This window comes from Galeopterus variegatus, unplaced genomic scaffold (assembly GCF_000696425.1).
Source record: "Galeopterus variegatus unplaced genomic scaffold, G_variegatus-3.0.2 Scaffold3430, whole genome shotgun sequence".
In the NCBI taxonomy this organism is placed as follows: Eukaryota; Metazoa; Chordata; class Mammalia; order Dermoptera; family Cynocephalidae; genus Galeopterus; species Galeopterus variegatus.
In genome coordinates this window covers 150399-156185 of record NW_007729541.1, presented here as the reverse complement: position 1 = coordinate 156185, position 5787 = coordinate 150399, and positions in this window count along the sequence as shown.

Sequence of the window (5787 nt, the reverse complement as noted above, 5' to 3'; positions counted from 1 at the left end):
GCCGGCGCACCGCTCTGGGCGCCTTCTCCGCCCGTCCTCTGTCCTCCGGCAGCCGGTGAGCGCAGCTCCTGACGCGCTCTTTTTTGTTTCCCCCCGACACGTTCTTTAAGCGCTGCCTGGGGCAGAAGCAGGCTCTGGACCTCCGGAACTGGATCTAGAAGCACCAACCTGTCCCGTAGCCGAGGCTGTCAGCGTGTTTTTGAATGTTTTTGATGGCTTTTTTTTTTTTTTTTTTTGCATGGGGATGGAGAGTCTTCAGGTTGAGCGCCCCTTAAGAAACAGACACCATCACCCCACATTGCCTTTCACCCCAAAATGCCGGCTAATTGGTGAGAGAGTGGCGAGCGGCGGCCTAAACCACCGGCTCCTGGAACGGTCTGCTCTTCTCAGACTGAGCAGCACTGGGGCTAGTGTGCCCCACAGTCACTCATCCATTCATTCACTCCTGTACTCCTCATGCAATAAGTGAGTGACTCACGACACAAGACTCGAAAGATCAGGGGGAAAACGGAAGGCCTGTCACAGGGCAGCGTGTGAGGTAGGTCACAGGTGGTCATCTGCCCGCAATGTCCTCTCCCCCTTCACGTGCGAACCGCCGACTGCTGTGCAAAGTCCAAGGGCTTCCCTGATTCCCCTCTCTGACTTCCCACGCGGACTCCATGTTCCATGTAGACTTTTGGCAACACTTGGACCCATAGAACTTATTCAAGGGCTGTCTCCCTAACCAGGGTATAAGTTCCTTTGCTTCACCTCTGGTACCCCAGAGCCTGGTGCAGGGTCAGAACCCAGATGTACTTGGGAAATGTTGTGAGAGAAAAGTGTGGGTCTCAATTGGGGGTGTTGGGGGAGGGAGAGGATAAGAGGGGTCAGCCTGAGTGATCATGCTGTTTTCTTGCAGGAGTAGGCATCTGATTTGAAGACCAGAAAATATTTGTTATGATTAGGTACAATGTGGGTGTAGTAAAATTATAGGCAATTTACCTCCAGTGGACCTTTCTCACTCCTCCCTCATTTCTCTTTACCAGGGGAAAAATTAAGAGGGGGAGAAGTCTCACTCTCCATCCTGAAATAGGAGGTTTGCAGAGAAGGCCACTTAGAACAAAAAAGGAAGTGCTGTCCGTGGACGTGGGCCCCAGAGACTGACCATTAATGACAGACCTATTCAGGGGTTGGGGGTAGCAGAATTCCGTGGTGGGAGGTGCCTGAGGCTTCAGCTATGGTATAATTACTGATCAAATGCAGAAAGCCATAATTATATTTACACTTCTGTAACATTCCCAAAGCTCTGAACTTCAAAATCCAAGCTAGATCTGATAGCTAATTAATATGCTCCTCACACTCCCGAGTTTCTTTTTGTACAAGAAGGCACAGGCTGAACTCATTAAAAAACATTCATCAGACCAGAGAAATAAGTTATGGGTAAGCAGGCACAGGAAAACTTATTTACAAAGCTCAAGGATTAAAAAACAAACAAACAAACAAAAAAAACCAACCCAAACAAAAAACTTGAAAAATAAACCAAAACTCCCCACCAACCTGCCAAGTTTTATTTTTTTAATTTTTATTTTTAACATTTATTGATTGATTAATTGATTGATTGATGGCTGGCCAGCATGGGGATCCGAATTGCCAAGTTTTAAAGAGAAAAATAATTCTAGTGTTTTAAAGACCATGGAATAGACTTAGATTTTGAATTTAAGGGGGTGGAAATTAAGTTTGATTACAAGCTTTGTGACAACTTAAACATGTTACCATGTTGACAGGCTGGGAAACTTTTCTGTTCCTCACAAATTCCACAGGTCAGGCAGAAAACATTACTAGCAGGAGGCAGATCGGGGTAAAGATTCGTGATTCTTTCAGCATCACAGTACCTCTAAATTCAGCTGTGTGCTTACTCAGCAGTGACCTAAGCCAGCAGCATAACATGATTTTTAAGCTGATGGCCCTGCAGTGTCTGGGCTCAGTGGGAATAGTTCAGGAAACAGCAATCATCGAAATGAAAATTAAGCAAAAATTAGTGTTTAACTTCATTGTCTTAGGCCCAGATTCCCCTTGTAAATCAAATGAAGATCAAGAATTGTACGTGAATCACAAAAATAGATGTCCACAGATTTGCTCCAAATATCTTTCCTACTTGCCAATATCCCTGAATTCAGCTCTTTCTTATTTTTTACAATAGAAAAATGCTCTGCTTCCACAGTGTGCTTCACAGCAAAGTCTGTAGGGCCGTCTTTCTAGAGCCCTCAATACATGTGTCCAGTGGTTTACCAGGTGAACCAATGGCTGACTGAGGGACGGGATCATTCTGCTCCCAGGTTGGGGGGCAGGACTGCCTTGAGTGTTCTCACTCATCATCATGTGCATTTCCAACTAACATTTACTAAGCTTTATTCAGTTAGGAAGCTTTGGTTTGCGAGTAACAGAAAACCCAACTCAAATTGCTTTGAGGTGATCCTGTGGTTCAAAAATATTATCAAAAATCCAGGTTCTTTTGCTTCTCTGCTCTGTTATCCATGTGTTGACTTCACGTTAAGGCTGATTCTCCTGTGGTCATAGGATGGGTCCTAGGGAGAGGAGTCAGACTAAGGAGCAAACAAAGTCTGGAGTCTCACTCTAATAGGCCAATCATTGTGGCCAGCACTGCTGCATTCTGATTGGTCTAAGTCTGGGCTAGTTCCCATATCATATATCATTGTGTACACACTTAAAAAGAAAAAGAAAAGTGAAATAAACTTGTTAAGGTATTTGTATTAGTTCTCTGTTGCTTATAACAGAATACCTGAAATGGTAGTTTATGAAAAAATGGAATTTATTTCTTACAGTTTTAGAGTATGGGAAGTCCAGGGTCAAGGGGACACCTTCTTCTTGGTGGGGACCCTCTGCAGAGTCCTGAGGCAGTGCAGGGCATCACGTGGTGAGGGAACAAGAGTGTGTCCATGTGCTCTCTTCCTCTCCTTATAAAGCCACAAGTCCACTCCCATGAAAACCCATTGATTCATTAACCCATTAATTCATGAATAGATTATGTCATTCATGAGGGCATGATCCATTCACCACTTAAAGACCTCACCTTTCAAATCCTTTAGTCGGATTACCCTCTTAATACTGTTGTAATGGGGATTAAGTTTAAATATGAGCCTTGGAGGGAACAAACATTCAAACCATAGCAGTGTTCCTTAGACATCCTCTCATTCAAAGTCCAACTCTTGTTTACCGTATTTAGACTCAGAAGCATCACGTGGTGAGGGAACAAGAGTGTGTCCATGTGCTCTCTTCCTCTGCTTATAAAGCCACAAGTCCACTCCCATGAAAACCCATTGATTCATTAACCCATTAATAAATGAATAGATTATGTCATTCATGAGGGCATGATCCATTCACCACGTAAAGACCTCACCTTTCAAATCCTTTAGTCGGATTACCCTCTTAATACTGTTGTAATGGGGATTAAGTTTAAATATGAGCCTTGGAGGGAACAAACATTCAAACCATAGCAGTGTTCCTTAGACATCCTCTCATTCAAAGTCCAACTCTTGTTTACCGTATTTAGACTCAGAGTCACTGATCTCTCGATTTGTCACACAGTATTATTCTTTGGCCATCAGAAACATTGGTGATGTAGCATTTCTTAAAGTGTGCTCCATGTAGTCTTCTTTTTAATTTATTTTTTATTAGCGTATTCATTATTATATATCATGCTTATTCTTTATGCCTCTTATCCAAACTCTCCACTTCCCCTTCCCCCCCCTGCAATAACCATAGATTTGTTCTCTTCATCTGATAGATTAACTCTTCCTCTGTGGCTTGTTGCCTAGATGATCTGTCCAGTACTGCGACAGGTGTGATCAAGTCCTCCCCTATTATCTATCATAAATCAGATGCTTCTTCTATTACTCTGGAGTGTGCTCTGAGGAGAGGGAGGACCTCTTCCTTTTTTTTTTTTTTTTGGTTTCTGCTGGTGCCTCTCCTTGTGTCAATGCAGTTCAGAGTCTGGAGTGCCATCTGCACAGTGCCTGTGGCTGCTGCTATTGTGGCATCCATGGCAATTGCAGTGGCTATGGTGGGCTACCCACGTGGAAATGGTGTTTTTTGTGTGCTCTTTACCTGGTTGTGGCAGGGTTTGGCTTCCCCTGACTCCATGTCTCAGGCCCCTCGAGGCCCTGGGGTGGTGGAGGCAGCTTGCTTAGTTGCAGCTGGGTTTGGCTTCCCCTGGCTCCATGCCTCATTCTAAGAGATGTTGTTGCAGAGCAATTGGGGAGGGAGAGGGGGAGGGAAATAGGGGAGGAGGAGGAAAGAGAAGGGGCGTGGTTGAGGCCCATGGCACCCCTCTCATTCCAGCAGGAGAGACCAGGAGGCTTTCAGCAGCAGCTCAGTCATTGCTGGGCTGGATGCAGATGTCAGGGGTGTGTGGCTGAAGCCCTTGGCCCCCCTCCACCCCACCTTGGGAGCTCAGGGTGTTTCTGGTGGCCACTCGATGGTCATTGCTGGGCTTGGATGTTGGGGGGGCATGGCTAAGGCTTTTGGTCTTCCACTGCCCTGGCTCGGGATCCTGGGGCACTTCCAACGGTGGCTTGGTGGTCATCGCTGGGCTTGTTGCAGATGTTGGGGGGGCATAGCTGAGGCCCTTGGTCCCCCCACCGCTCTGGTTCAGGAGCCCAGGGCACTTCCTGTGGTGACTCAGTGGTCATTGCTGGGCTGGTTGTGGACATTGGAGGGGCATGGCTGAGGCCTTCATACCACTCCCCTGGCTCAGGAGCCTGGGGGCTTCTGGTAGTGGCTCAGTCATCACTGGACTGGATGTGGACGTTGGAGGGGCATGGCTGAGGCCCTTGGGCTCCCCTTACCCCATCTCAGGAGTCCAGGGGACTTCTGGCTTTTTAAAGTTTTATAGGTGTTCTTTGGTGGTGTTAGACCTTTACTGGTTAATGTCAGAACTTTGTCTCTGCTCTGGGGATGTTTTTTGTTTCCTTTCACTTGTGTGTTGGATTATTAGTTACCCCCACCACTTAAACTCTGCATTGGTACTAATTTGTTGTCCTTTGCTTACTTCTAAGATGGGGGAACTTCCTGTGGGGACCAGCATTTGAGTCCTGCAGTTGAGCTAAATTGCTACTTTGCTGCTGATTCCTTGGGGAAGGCTTTTTGTGCAGCTCAGGTTTTAATTATTGACCTTTTAAGTACTTCCAGGTCTTGTGAGGTCTGATATACCTGAGTTGTGTGTAAACTCTGGTCTGGGCCTGAGTCTTTTCCACAAACTGCACCCCCTGCAGTTCTATACTGCTGACCAGTCTCCACTAAGTGGGCCTGTACTGATTGGAGGGCAGATCAGCTGTCCATGCTGTGCCCCAGTGTGGGCACAGCCCCTGTGGGCCGTCTCCCTTACCCCCCAACTCCAGACACTTCCCATGGGTTGTGCCATGTGCCAGTCCCTTGCAATGACCCACCAGCCTTTGAGTGGCTCCTTTTTTCAGTTGTCTGTTTTCCCTCACTCCTATGTGCGTCCACGGGAACCCCACCAGTGGTCTTTCTGGCCTGGGGTCCACCAAGGCCCTCCTCTCCCCTGCTCCCTCCAAGCAACTTCACACAAAGGGCACAGCTGCAGTTTCTGCCAGCTCTTGCTCTGTGTGTTTACCAGGGCTAGCCTTGCAATGGCTGGAGCTCGAAACAATCAGAGCAGTCTCTTCTTTCTCTCATCGCAGATTCTCCCACCTTCATGAACTCCATAGGTCTCTCCACCTTTTCCCCTGGGCTGTAGCAGTTATTCCTTTTTTTTTTTTTTTTTTTTTT